General features: G+C 48.0%; 1 protein-coding gene across 4 annotated transcripts in view; it reads right to left on the minus strand.

The window, feature by feature from the left end:
• Positions 1–15595, minus strand: part of PLXNA1 (plexin A1) — a 249533-nt gene that overhangs the window by 33386 nt on the left and 200552 nt on the right. The window lies entirely within an intron of this gene.

Genomic DNA, 15595 nt, shown 5'->3' on the forward strand with positions numbered 1-15595 from the left:
TGCCGCATATGGGGCGGCCATCACTGTCTGTATCTGTGTAGCCTGTGTGTGCGCGGGGCCGGCGCTGGGATTTAGCTGTGAAACGCGTGGCGCCATTCTAAGTGAAATTGGCATTTTCAATTTGTACTCTGACAAGTCTCATTTGGGACCCCGCGATCTCCTGAATACATCTGAGTCTACAGCCGTCCGGCTACTTAATAGTCATTTCTGCACCTCGCGAGGAACAACCAAATCCAGGAGCTTATGGATAAGGAGACGGAGGGGGGGCGCTACCCCAAAATGTTACATTTTTGTTACCATCACATCCCTGGAGGATAATCCTTCTCCGTCCTGCTGCTATAAGTTCTATACAACAGTCTACACCGATATATTTGTCATCTAGCTTTACCAGAACCAGATTTAGATGAATAAAGATGATGCCATCTCCAGCGGGGGGCGCTCTGGAGCACTGCTCATCCTTTCTGTTGCCATATGTGCATTGTCCAAATCTTTACTTAATGCAGAACAGTAAAGAAAATACTTATAAAGAGTCGCCCCCTGCTTGTTCAGTGTCTGCACATAGTGGGAAGTTAGAGGGGGGTCCCGGAGCTAAACATGACCATAGAAGAGGTCGTCAATATGATGTTAAAAGGGGTCTAACACCCAGCACCCCCAACATCTGATACACAGAGAATGAAACTGGAAGCAGACAGCGCCGCTCATTGTGCTGTGGTCAGACCAGGTAACTGCAGATCAGCTTTTATTTAAACTAATGTGAGCTACACCGCAATGACTTGGTTCAGCCACTACACAGAAAATGGCGCTGTCTGTACCCTGTTGTGAGCGTGCTGGACCCCCAACAATCCTAGCACAGTATTGTGTCTTATCACAAATTGCCAATAAGGTTGTACAAATACTTTGTAATTTCACACAATAAAATGTTTTTAACTTTATTTAGAATTTCTAACTTTGATGGTACGGCATTAAAAAAAAAAAAAAAAGGTCAATCTATTGAGTCCCCGCAACAATCTTAGCCTGGAGGACCCCTTTAAGTAAACCTTAAGTTAAAGAGACATCTTTGGATGTGATTAGAGAAGATAAGACTACCTGCCCTGATATGTAACTGAGCTAACGGGAATGCAGCAGAATTTTGAGTGCAGCTCTGGAGGTGACAGATCTAATGGATCTTTATACTATAGGGGACAAGGACTGGTGGGACTATGTGGGGACCACTCACATCAGTCTTCACCATCAAATATTCTGCATGACGTCAACCCAGAGACAGAGGAGCAGCAGCGGGACACAAAGTATTTAGTATGCGCCGAGTCAGCGCCGCTCTCAGGTTCTTCCCCCATTAGTATTTCAGATGAGTCTGAGGCCACAACCTCCTCCCGCCTCCCGTTTCTGGACTTGGCCATTTAACTTGTTGATTGCTGGGCTGTCAATATCATTTTCCAATGCCTGAGCCCCTCTCATCCCGTCATATTACGCGGTGACAAGCCGTAATTCGGAGATAATGATGCCGTGAATTACTTACAGGGAGACCAGAGCGGGCCACCAGGTCAAAACGAATCCCGGAGCCGCCGCTTCCCGCCGCATCGGCTGCGGCACAAACGAGATTACATTCCCTCCCAACAAGAACCCAGGGATTGCCCTCCCTGACACATTAACGCGGGCGGATTAACACAGGAACGAGAGCGGCCTGCAGAGCATCTCACACTCGTGAGCAGACTGCAACACAAGCCAAAGCCGGCAGAGAGAAGCCGTCCACTAATCACACTGTAACCAGCCACAGAGGCTCAAGATACACCCAGGAGTATGCGGAAGGGGCGCAAGATACACCCAGGAGTATGCGGAAGGGGCGCAAGATACACCCAGGAGTATGCAGAAGGGGCGCAAGATACACCCAGGAGTATGCGGAAGGGGTGCAAAATACACCCAGGAGTATGCGGAAGGGGCGCAAGATACACCCAGGAGTATGCGGAAGGGGCGCAAAATACACCCAGGAGTATGCGGAAGGGGCGCAAAATACACCCAGGAGTATGCGGAAGGGGCGCAAGATACACCCAGGAGTATGCGGAAGGGGCGCAAAATACACCCAGGAGTATGCGTAAGGGGTGCAAAATACAGCCAGGAGTATGCGGAAGGGGCGCAAGATACACCCAGGAGTATGCGGAAGGGGCGCAAGATACACCCAGGAGTATGCGGAAGGGGCGCAAGATACAGCCAGGAGTGTGCGGAAGGGGTGCAAAATACACCCAGGAGTATGCGGAAGGGGCGCAAAATACACCCAGGAGTATGCGGAAGGGGCGCAAAATACACCCAGGAGTATGCGGAAGGGGCGCAAGATACATCCAGGAGTATGCGGAAGGGGCGCAAAATACACCCAGGAGTGTGCGGAAGGGGCGCAAAATACACCCAGGAGTATGCGGAAGGGGTGCAAGATACATCCAGGAGTATGCGGAAGGGGCGCAAAATACAGCCAGGAGTATTTTGCGCCCAGGGATTGCCCTCCCTGACACATTAACGCGGGCGGATTAACACAGGAACGAGAGCGGCCTGCAGAGCATCTCACACTCGTGAGCAGACTGCAACACAAGCCAAAGCCGGCAGAGAGAAGCCGTCCACTAATCACACTGTAACCAGCCACAGAGGCTCAAGATACACCCAGGAGTATGCGGAAGGGGCGCAAGATACACCCAGGAGTATGCGGAAGGGGCGCAAGATACACCCAGGAGTATGCGGAAGGGGCGCAAGATACACCCAGGAGTATGCGGAAGGGGCGCAATATACACCCAGGAGTATGCGGAAGGGGCGCAAGATACACCCAGGAGTATGCAGAAGGGGCGCAAGATACACCCAGGAGTATGCGGAAGGGGCGCAAGATACACCCAGGAGTATGCGGAAGGGGCGCAAGATACACCCAGGAGTATGCGGAAGGGGCGCAAGATACACCCAGGAGTATGCAGAAGGGGCGCAAGATACACCCAGGAGTATGCGGAAGGGGCGCAAGATACATCCAGGAGTATGCGGAAGGGGCGCAAAATACAGCCAGGAGTATGCGGAAGGGGCGCAAGATACACCCAGGAGTATGCGGAAGGGGCGCAAGATACACCCAGGAGTATGCAGAAGGGGCGCAAGATACACCCAGGAGTATGCGGAAGGGGCGCAAGATACACCCAGGAGTATGCGGAAGGGGCGCAAGATACACCCAGGAGTATGCGGAAGGGGCGCAAGATACACCCAGGAGTATGCGGAAGGGGCGCAAGATACACCCAGGAGTATGCGGAAGGGGCGCAAGATACACCCAGGAGTATGCGGAAGGGGCGCAAGATACACCCAGGAGTATGCGGAAGGGGCGCAAGATACATCCAGGAGTATGCGGAAGGGGCGCAAAATACAGCCAGGAGTATTTTGCGCCCAGGGATTGCCCTCCCTGACACATTAACGCGGGCGGATTAACACAGGAACGAGAGCGGCCTGCAGAGCATCTCACACTCGTGAGCAGACTGCAACACAAGCCAAAGCCGGCAGAGAGAAGCCGTCCACTAATTACACTGTAACCAGCCACAGAGGCTCAAGATACACCCAGGAGTATGCGGAAGGGGCGCAAGATACACCCAGGAGTATGCGGAAGGGGCGCAAGATACCCCCAGGAGTATGCGGAAGGGGCGCAAGATACACCCAGGAGTATGCAGAAGGGGCGCAAGATACACCCAGGAGTATGCGGAAGGGGCGCAAAATACACCCAGGAGTATGCGGAAGGGGCGCAAAATACAGCCAGGAGTATGCGGAAGGGGTGCAAAATACCCCCAGGAGTATGCGGAAGGGGTGCAAAATACCCCCAGGAGTATGCGGAAGGGGCGCAAAATACCCCCAGGAGTATGCGGAAGGGGTGCAAAATACCCCCAGGAGTATGCGGAAGGGGCGCAAAATACCCCCAGGAGTATGCGGAAGGGGCACAAAATCCCCCCAGGAGTGTGCGGAAGGGGCGCAAAATACAGCCAGGAGTATGCGGAAGGGGCGCAAAATACAGCCAGGAGTATGCGGAAGGGGCGCAAAATACACCCAGGAGTATGCGGAAGGGGCGCAAAATACACCCAGGAGTATGCGGAAGGGGCGCAAAATACACCCAGGAGTATGCGGAAGGGGCGCAAAATACACCCAGGAGTATGCGGAAGGGGGTGCAAAATACACCCAGGAGTATGCGGAAGGGGCGCAAAATACACCCAGGAGTATGCGGAAAGGGCGCAAAATACAGCCAGGAGTATGCGGAAGGGGCGCAAAATACACCCAGGAGTATGCGGAAGGGGCGCAAAATACACCCAGGAGTGTGCGGAAGGGGCGCAAAATACACCCAGGAGTGTGCGGAAGGGGTGCAAAATACCCCCAGGAGTGTGCAGAAGGGGTGCAAAATACCCCCAGGAGTATGCGGAAGGAGTGCAAAATACCCCCAGGAGTATGCGGAAGGGGTGCAAAATACCCCCAGGAGTATGCGGAAGGGGCGCAAAATACCCCCAGGAGTATGCGGAAGGGGCGCAAAATACACCCAGGAGTATGCGGAAGGGGCGCAAAATACACCCAGGAGTATGCGGAAGGGGTGCAAAATACACCCAGGAGTATGCGGAAGGGGCGCAAAATACACCCAGGAGTATGCGGAAGGGGCGCAAAATACACCCAGGAGTATGCGGAAAGGGCGCAAAATACAGCCAGGAGTATGCGGAAGGGGCGCAAAATACACCCAGGAGTGTGCGGAAGGGGCGCAAAATACACCCAGGAGTGTGCGGAAGGGGCGCAAAATACACCCAGGAGTATGCGGAAGGGGCGCAAAATACACCCAGGAGTATGCGGAAGGGGCGCAAAATACACCCAGGAGTATGCGGAAGGGGCGCAAAATACACCCAGGAGTATGCGGAAGGGGCGCAAAATACACCCAGGAGTATGCGGAAGGGGCGCAAAATACACCCAGGAGTGTGCGGAAGGGGCGCAAAATACACCCAGGAGTATGCGGAAGGGGCGCAAAATACACCCAGGAGTATGCGGAAGGGGCGCAAAATACACCCAGGAGTATGCGGAAGGGGCGCAAAATGCACCCAGGAGTATGCGGAAGGGGCGCAAAATGCACCCAGGAGTATGCGGAAGGAGTGCAAAATACCCCCAGGAGTATGCGGAAGGGGCGCAAAATGCACCCAGGAGTATGCGGAAGGGGCGCAAAATACCCCCAGGAGTATGCGGAAGGGGCGCAAAATACCCCCAGGAGTGTGCGGAAGGGGCGCAAAATACACCCAGGAGTATGCGGAAGGGGCGCAAAATACACCCAGGAGTATGCGGAAGGGGCACAAACTTTTATTTATTTTCAAATTTAAATATATTTATTCTAAATGATTATGCGATATTAAAAAAATTTCAAAAAAACTACATTAAAAAATGTAAAAAGTTTTTTCAATTTTACTTTGATTTTATTAATTATATCTATAAATAAAGGGTTTGGTTAAAAAAAAAAAATCTTAAAGAAAAAAAAATCTAAACTTTTAAAAGTTTTATTTATTTAATCACACACTTTTTGCTTTTGTGTATCAAATAAAGTACAGGCAGTCCCCGGGTTACATACAAGATAGGGTCTGGAGGTTTGTTCTTAAGTTGAATTTGTATGTAAGTCGAAACTGTATATTTTATAATGGAAGTTCTAGACAATTTTTTTTTCTTTTGCCCCAGTGACAATTGGAGTTTCAAAATTTTTGGTGTAATTGGACCAAGAATTATCAATAAAGCTTCATTACAGACATCTTACAGCTGATCATTGCAGTCTGGGACTATAGTAAAGCATCAAGAGAGCTTCACCAGAGGTCACAGTGGGCAGAGGGGCCCGTCTGTAACTATGGGTTGTCTGTAAGTCGGGTGTCCTTAAGTAGGGGACCGCCTGTATAAAACATATTACGTGTTATTCATTTTATAAATTAATGACCATAAAAGGTGATTTGGAAGTGAAAACTACTCGCCCTGCAGTAGATTTGGGTCACTTACAAATATTTCGGTAATAACGTTGTATTTCCAGACTGAAGCTATTAGATGGGTCACGGCTTTAAGGATTTTACTAGAAATACAAAAAAATTCTTAAAGGACATCTACCACCAGGATGAAGGACTGTATGCAAATGAGCTTGAGGGGCTCCAGGCTACATTAACACCTATGGAGCCTAGAGCCCTTCAAGCTCATTTGCATACAGTCCTTCATGCTGGTGGTAGATTCCCTTTAAAACTGGAAAAAACAGAAATTGAAAATCAAAAATGGAAATTTTTGAACGGCTTTAGGCTCCGAGTGAACATCTGCTGTAAGTAGGGGACACACCCAGGCTGGAGCGTCGCACATCTGCTCTACAAAAAGAGATGACTTCATGCTTCAGCGTGAGGCCAAGAGAGCGCAGCGCTGCAGTCAGCAGGTTATCCGTCCCGGCCCCCACCATGAGATTACTCACCGAAACGCTCCTCCACTCAATCACATGCAGCACATCGCACCCCTGCCCCGCGGCTTATCCTGCAGATGGCTGTCATTAGCAAATTTCACTTTCAAAGTTGAGCAAATAGAAGTCTATTCAAAGAAAAGCCGCCGCCGAAACGGGCAATTAGAGTCCCGAGAAACCATCAAAAAATTCATTCCAGATTTTTTTTTGTGGAACAGATTGTGTCCGGAGTCTGCCTTTTTTTTGATGGTTGGTTGAGATTTTATAGAGAAGATGTATGCGCGCCCATATGTACAGACACACGCACTCACTAATTCCAAACACCTTGAATCCGGCCCAAAACTGGAGGAACCAGATCTAAGGAATAAATCAATCTCCGTCTGATGAGAAGAGACACAGTGGAAGTGTAGAGAGTCCTGGGAGAGTAGGGGAGTAGACATGCAACGCCAGCAACCCAAGAACACGTTTTGGGGGTCACCAAATATTTCAAGACCCTGTGATTTACCCAAAATCCCTTGCATGCCATAGATAGATCTGGTCTCCATGAAGCAGAGGTAGATCATACCGACTTCTAGAAGACAATCTACTACTTCTGTTACACTCTGTTGCCATCATGATTTTGCCCTTCATTAACCTTGAATCTTCAATGTTAAATTGAAGTTCAGGCCAAACATATCCATAAAATAATTCTATCCCGGAAATTAGACAAAGGCCAAAACACCCAAAAATTACTCTAACCAAAACCTACTCTCTCTAACTTCTCCCGTGAGATGGACTTCTGGACCAACAGAATTCAATGATCCAGAAAGACAGGAGAATGGAGGCAATAAAGTTGCACCACCTGAGCATTTTGGTATCTATGATACGGGTTATATAGACTATGATCATGGTGGGATCTTCCAACCAAATATAGTCCATAGCAAACCAAAAGTCTCATGGCAGGGCCTTCAGAAAGCCGTTCATTAAGGAAAATTAAGGAGCGGATGGCGACCCAACTCTGAAGAAGAACGAATCACATTCAAGGTTGGGTCTTGGAAGTCCAAAGCCAACAGGTTTAGCCCAAAATGCCCCACCAAAAAAAGTTCACGGTCATTGCTCTTTGTATCACCAAAAACCTAAACATTTTTTTTTTTAAAACCAACCTGGACAATAGGTTTCAAATAGTTGCCCAAAAAGGTTTGAATGATTTCGAGCACCAACAACATGATAGAGAGGACATTCCACCACCTGCTGTCCACCAATTCTAGGAGATTTGGAAATCTTTTTATCCTCCATCATAAATTAATACTATTAGTTTAAACACCAGGTAAACTAATGCGGCTCTACGGTCATGTGGGTGGTGCCAAGCTCTCTTCTAGTACCACCCAGTTGACAGCAGTCTATACAGCATATAGCAGTGTTTGCTCGGGATCAGTAGTGGCGAGAGAGAACTGTACCCGAATCCTTGGAGTGGTGGCTTAGACCATGTATAAGGTGGTGTCAGGTCCACTTCCAGAGAAATTTCATTACGATTGATGAATACTACAAATCCGAGTGCACTACGAGGGTTTTTCCTATAAATTATTAGTAGATAAGGCCAGAGGTTATCAGTTTCTATAAGTGAATGTTACAGATGGCTCCTCGCCTGGTGGGGGATGGGCACCTTTAGCCTCCAGATAATGCCGCCCTATCATTACAGCTCCTGCTGATGTCTCCGGAGGACTGGGCCCTTACAGGAAATCCTTTACATGGCCGCCATCACTTATGGGTTTAATGCTCAGAACGCGGCATTCGATGCAAAAACCCCTCGGAGCGCCGTCCATTACCTGAACACACGATTCATCAGCAGAACATCGACATCAAGCAAAAAGCGCAGGGCACTAGCTCAGAATAAAGCACTTAACCAGCGCAGGAAATCGGGATACATGTTGATGGGAACAAATGAAACACATTAAAGGGGGGGGGGGTCATCAAAAGCTTAAAAGTCAACATTTTAATCATTGATTTTTATTGCGGATCCGGTGAAGAGTTTTGTCATTGCGGATGGGACTGAGAGCGAGGGAACGCGAGGATCAATGGGGCGGAGAGCGAAATGTGGAATAAGCAGAGGAAGAACGAGAGTGGTTCCGATTACTGAATGTAATGTAACGATTACCAACAAAAAACCCCAATAAATAATTCTGATCTGGAAGCCATAATTCTCCTCGACATCGATTTTGTCTAAATATTGGACGCAGGGAAGGAACTGAATCTGCCGGACCGGGCGGAGAATACAGAGTGCGGAGCAGAGGTCACGTAAAGGGATACCGGGGCTTTGACCTTGGTGGTCAGGTACTGGTCATTGATAGATCCAGTGAAAAGAACTGGGGTCCAGAACCACAGCACTGGGACTGTGGGGGACATCTGAAGAGGCATGGATTCTACGGAAATTTGTTTTACCGACGGGTGAAACCACATGTGTGCGCTGCTACCCCTATCACAGTCTATGGGAATGCCTGCCTGAACGTGGCATAGTCCAGTGCACATGACGGAGCGCTGCTACACAAACTGGGAACATCTCATCTTGGTTCCTGAGGGTCCAATCGGTTGATCTCCAAGTGGTCAGACACTTCTTCATGTTATCCAAGTGGAGAAATCCACCTCCAAATCACACTGGGGGTCATTTACCAAGGGCCGATTCTCGTTTTCCCAATGTGTTACCTGAATATTTACGATTTGTGCCGTTTTCCCTGAATTGCCCCGGGATTTTGGCGCACGCGATCGGATTGTGACCGCGTCGGAAATCGGGGGCGTGGCCGTAAAAAAAACGGACGGATTCGGAAAAACCGCAGATTTAAAAAGAAAAAAAAAAAAAGTGTCGCTGGACTCGCGCTTACCTTCACTCGGTCCGGCTTGGTGAAGATCAGTGCATTCCGGGGGAACTTCAGCGCAGCAGCGCCACCTGGTGGACGTTGGAGGAACTGCCTTAGTGAATCCTGGCCGGACCCGAATCCACCGCAGAGAACGCGCCGCTGGATCGCGAATGGACCGGGTAAGTAAATCTGCCCATTGAGTTGTCTTGTGCCCGAGCTACAAAGGGGGAGCAATGGTAACAAGGATCCTCCGATTCTCTGGTGGGCCCATCCCACCAATAAATGGATTCAACGGCTTGTGGCCAACACCTTCAGTTTTACATTACCAGGGGATTCTGATTGGGTTCAGGGGTCTCGTGACTGCCTATTATTTGTGCAGGTTTTTTTTTTCAGAGATTTTATTTAGTATTTTCCAGGGCAACTTTCAGCAGCTTATGAATGGAGGCGGCTGGAACGGCTGAAACGGCTGAATGATGCCCCCGACTACACACACAATAAATTAATTAAAAATCAGAGCGCAATTTTTTTTTTTCGATCGTCTTAATTTTTGCTAAGTCAAAAATGGTCAAAAAAAAAAATCCAGATATTTCTAAGAAAAAAAAATTCAGCAGATTACAAATCAGTTTACTGCCAACGCAGCACAAAGAGCAGAAATGGTTCGATTAGAAAGGATTTAGCTGCTTGAACATCATCATAAATTCCTTTTTTTGGCAAGAAAAAAAAAAAACATGGAGATTCATGGGGGGAGGAGGTTCATGGGGGGAGGAGGTAATATTCCTTTTAGTGGTAGATCTTAATAATAGGAAAAAATATAAAAAAAAAATTAAAATGTTGAAATTAAAGACATTATTGTGATTTAGCGGCTTTATGTCATGTTTACTACAGACGCCTCCAGAATTCATTTTAGGATTTATTTTCCATGGGGTTATAAAAAGCAGAGAGGTGCCAGACGCGATTTATGGCTTTCACCGCTGGCAAAACAAATTTACCCAAAAATATGAAAATGGAAGGCACCAGCTGAGATGGTGGTGGGGGAGGGGTGTAGACTGTGTGTGTAGGGGGGTAGACAAAAGGGTGTAGTGTGTGGGGGGTAGACAATAGGGGCGTAGTGTGTGGGGGGGTAGACAATAGGGGCGTAGTGTGTGGGGGGGTAGACAATAGGGGCGTAGTGTGTGGGGGGGTAGACAATAGGGGCGTAGTGTGTGGGGGGGTAGACAATAGGGGCGTAGTGTGTGGGGGGGTAGACAATAGGGGCGTAGTGTGTGGGGGGGTAGACAATAGGGGCGTAGTGTGTGGGGGGGGTAGACAATAGGGGCATAGTGTGTGGGGGGGTAGACAATAGGGGCATAGTGTGTGGGGGGGTAGACAATAGGGGCATAGTGTGTGGGGGGGTAGACAATAGGGGCATAGTGTGTGGGGGGGGTAGACAATAGGGGCATAGTGTGTGGGGGGGTAGACAATAGGGGCATAGTGTGTGGGGGGGTGGACAATAGGGGCATAGTGTGTGGGGGGGTAGACAATAGGGGCATAGTGTGTGGGGGGGTAGACAATAGGGGCATAGTGTGTGGGGGGGTAGACAATAGGGGCATAGTGTGTGGGGGGGTAGACAATAGGGGCATAGTGTGTGGGGGGGTAGACAATAGGGGCGTAGTGTGTGGGGGGGTAGACAATAGGGGCGTAGTGTGTGGGGGGGTAGACAATAGGGGCATAGTGTGGGGGGGGTAGACAATAGGGGCGTAGTGTGTGGGGGGGTAGACAATAGGGGCATAGTGTGTGGGGGGGGGTAGACAATAGGGGCATAGTGTGTGGGGGGGTAGACAATAGGGGCGTAGTGTGTGGGGGGGTAGAAAATAGGGGCATAGTGTGTGGGGGGGTAGACAATAGGGGCATAGTGTGTGGGGGGTGGACAATAGGGGCGTAGTGTGTGGGGGGTAGACAATAGGGGCGTAGTGTGTGGGGGGTAGACAATAGGGGCATAGTGTGTGGGGGGTGAACAATAGGGGCGTAGTGTGTGGGGGGGTAGACAATAGGGGCGTAGTGTGTGGGGGGGTAGACAATAGGGGCGTAGTGTGTGGGGGGGGTAGACAATAGGGGCATAGTGTGTGGGGGGGGTAGACAATAGGGGCATAGTGTGTGGGGGGGTAGACAATAGGGGCATAGTGTGTGGGGGGGGTAGACAATAGGGGCATAGTGTGTGGGGGGGTAGACAATAGGGGCATAGTGTGTGGGGGGGTAGACAATAGGGGCATAGTGTGTGGGGGGTGGACAATAGGGGCGTAGTGTGTGGGGGGTAGACAATAGGGGCGTAGTGTGTGGGGGGTAGACAATAGGGGCGTAGTGTGGGGGGTAGACAATAGGGGCGTAGACAATAGGGGAGTAGTGTGTGGGGGGTAGACCATAGGGGCGTAGTGTGTGGGGGGTAAACAATAGGGGCATAGTGTGTGGGGGGTAGACAATAGGGGCATAGTGTGTGGGGGGTAGACAATAGGGGCATAGTGTGTGGGGGGTAGACAATAGGGGCATAGTGTGTGGGGGGTAGACAATAGGGGCGTAGTGTGTGGGGGGTAGACAATAGGGGCGTAGTGTGTGTGGGGTAGACAATAGGGGCGTAGTGTGTGGGGGGTAGACAATAGGGGCATAGTGTGTGTGGGGTAGACAATAGGGGCGTAGTGTGTGGGGGGTAGACAATAGGGGCGTAGTGTGTGGGGGGTAGACAATAGGGGCGTAGTGTGTGGGGGGTAGACAATAGGGGCATAGTGTGTGTGGGGTAGACAATAGGGGCGTAGTGTGTGTGGGGTAGACAATAGGGGCATAGTGTGTGTGGGGTAGACAGTAGGGGCATAGTGTGTGTGGGGTAGACAATAGGGGCGTAGTGTGTGGGGGGTAGACAATAGGGGCATAGTGTGTGGGGGGTAGACAGTAGGGGCATAGTGTGTGGGGGGTAGACAGTAGGGGCATAGTGTGTGGGGGGGTAGACAATATGGGCATAGTGTGTGGGGGTAGACAATAGGGGCATAGTGTGTGGGGGTAGACAATAGGGGCGTAGTGTGGGGGGTAAACAATAGGGGCGTAGTGTGGGGGGTAAACAATAGGGGCGTAGTGTGTGGGGGGTAGACAATAGGGGTGTAGTGTGTGGGGGGTAGACAATAGGGGCGTAGTGTGGGGGGGGGGTAGACAATAGGGGTGTAGTGTGTGGGGGGTAGACAATAGGGGCATAGTGTGGGGGGGTAGACAATAGAGGCATAGTGTGGGGGGGGGATAGACAATAGGGGCATAGTGTGGGGGGGTAGACAATAGGGGCATAGTGTGGGGGGGGGATAGACAAGAGGGGAGTAAGGGATGAGGAGGTAGACAAGGGGCACAGTGAGAATAAAGAAAGGAAACTTCACTTCAAGCTGCTTGACAGTATTAAAGGGAGAGTATCCGGAGCAAAATGTCCCCCCCTCCCCCTCCAAACCAATCATAGAGCTTTCTAAGGGTCTTAAAGAGGAGCAGAAATATATACAAAAATAATGCCATAATACAATCTTCCTTTCTTAGTTTAATTTGCATACAGGACACAATGTTCTCTGATGTAGAGAGTTTTCTTAGATCTGATGGAAAGTTTTTTTTCCTTATTTCATAGCAGTAGTTTGAAGCCGGGATTCCCAGCATCAGAGTCCTCCATGATGCTGGGATGCCCATGAGGGGCGCTGCAGTTGCTTATAAATGTTAATAATGCGCCGGTCTTTCCCTGATACATTATATGTATACAAATAACTGTGCCGCCACACTGTACACATATAAAGCTACTGATACAAGTGTGAGGACTGGGGATACAATAACATAAAAATTACAAAGATAATAAATCAAAAATTAACAAAACCTGTGATTGTGCCGCCACCATGTGCACACATAAAACCACCGTCATAGCTTTTATCTATGCGGGGAATAATAGCAGGGAGAGAAGAATATTGGGCTGTGCACCAATCCATGGAGGAGGGGGCCGGGGCTTTGTCCCCTTCTAGTTATCTCTGGGTTCTTGTGCGGTATAAATGAGGATGCACGGAGCGGCGTTACGGTTATTCCTATAATAATCAATGTAATTTATTAGCAGGTAGAGAGTGAATGTACAATAATACCGCCCCGGCCGTGTACCCGCAGCTGTGTCCTATATTTTCTGCAGCTGATGACCTCAGCGGGGCCGGCGCTAACGTACGGGGCGTCTCTGCGGAACCCGGCTGCAATTCATCATCATTTTATCTGCACACATTTAATTGGATCCTATCAAATTCTCCCGATTCTCCCTCCTCACTTTAACACGCGGCTGCAAGCAAGATAAATGTGACGGCCGCATAGAGAGAGGGAGACGGGGGAGGGGAGGGGGACAAGGTCTTCACAAGAATTTTGTGGGGTTTTGTATTTGAAAGATTCAATACTGAGAAAAGGGGAGAAAAAATAAATAAAAAGAAACATTACTGCAAATACAGCGCTGAAGGATAAAAGAGACTCCACAGACAGAAAGAGAGGGAGAGAGAGAGAGAAGAAGAGAGAGAGAGAAGAAGAGAGAGAGAGAAGAAGAGAGAGAGAGAGAAGAAGAGAGAGAGAGAGAGAGACAGAGAGACAGAGAAAGAGAGACAGAGAAAGACAGAGAGGGCAGATTTCTATTAGTCCTGGATCTTTGGAGAGCAAAGCGAATAAATACATTTATGTACCATATACTGCACTCAGCTCTATATACCACAAATCATACATAATAATAACCAGAGAGAATACCTAGTATATCCAGTCATAGGGGGCAGTATAATAGCTGTTATATCCGTGTACATAGGGGGCAGTATTATAGTAGTTATATCCGTGTACATAGGGGGCAGTATTATAGTAGTTATATTCCTGTACATAGGGGCAGTATTATAGTAGTTATATTCCTGTACATAGGGAGCAGTATTATAGTAGTTATATTCCTGTACATAGGGGGCAGTATTATAGTAGTTATATTCCTGTACATAGGGAGCAGTATTATAGTAGTTACATTCTTGTACATAGGGGGCAGTATTATAGTAGTTATATTCTTGTACATAGGGAGCAGTATTATAGTAGTTATATTCCTGTACATAGGGGGAAGTATTATAGTAGTTATATTCTTGTACATAAGGGGCAGTATTATAGCAGTTATATTCTTGTACATAGGGGGCAGCATTATAGTAGTTATATTCCTGTACATAGGGGCAGTATTATAGTAGTTATATTCTTGTACATAGGGGGCAGTATTATAGTAGTTATATTCTTGTACATAGGGGGCAATATTATAGTAGTTATATTCTTGTACATAGGGGGCAGTATTATAGTAGTTATATTCTTGTACATAGGGGGCAATATTATAGCAGTTGTAGTCTTGTACATAGGGGGCAGTATTATAGTAGTTATATTCCTGTACATAGGGGGCAGTATTATAGTAGTTATATTCCTGTACATAGGGGGCAGTATTATAGTAGTTATATTCCTGTACATAGGGGGCAGTATTATAGTAGTTATATTCCTGTACATAGGGGGCAGTATTATAGTAGTTATATTCCTGTACATAGGGGGCAGTATTATAGTAGTTATATTCCTGTACATAGGGGGCAGTATTATAGTAGTTATATTCTTGTACATAGGGGGCAGTATTATAGTAGTTATATTCCTGTACATAGGGGGCAGTATTATAGTAGTTATATTCCTGTACATAGGGGGCAGTATTATAGTAGTTATATTCCTGTACATAGGGGGCAGTATTATAGTAGTTATATTCCTGTACATAGAGGGCAGTATTATAGTAGTTATATTCCTGTACATAGGGGGCAGTATTATAGTAGTTATATTCTTGTACATAGGGAGCAGTATTATAGTAGTTATATTCCTGTACATAGGGAGCAGTATTATAGTAGTTATATTCCTGTACATAGGAGGCAGTATTATAGTAGTTATATTCCTGTACATAGGAGGCAGTATTATAGTAGTTATATTCCTATACATAGGGGGCAGTATTATAGGAGTTATATTCCTGTACATAGGGGGCAGTATTATAGTAGTTATATTCTTGTACATAGGGGCAGTATTATAGTAGTTATATTCCTGTACATAGGGGGCAGTATTATAGTAGTTATATTCCTGTACATAGGGGCAGTATTATAGGAGTTATATTCCTGTACATAGGGGGCAGTATTATAGTAGTTATATTCCTGTACATAGGGGGCAGTATTATAGTAGTTATATTCCTGTACATAGGGGGCAGTATTATAGTAGTTATATTCTTGTACATAGGGGGCAGTATTATAGTAGTTATATTCCTGTACATAGGGGGCAG

Source organism: Engystomops pustulosus, chromosome 10, assembly GCF_040894005.1.
Source record: "Engystomops pustulosus chromosome 10, aEngPut4.maternal, whole genome shotgun sequence".
Lineage (NCBI taxonomy): Eukaryota > Metazoa > Chordata > Amphibia > Anura > Leptodactylidae > Engystomops > Engystomops pustulosus.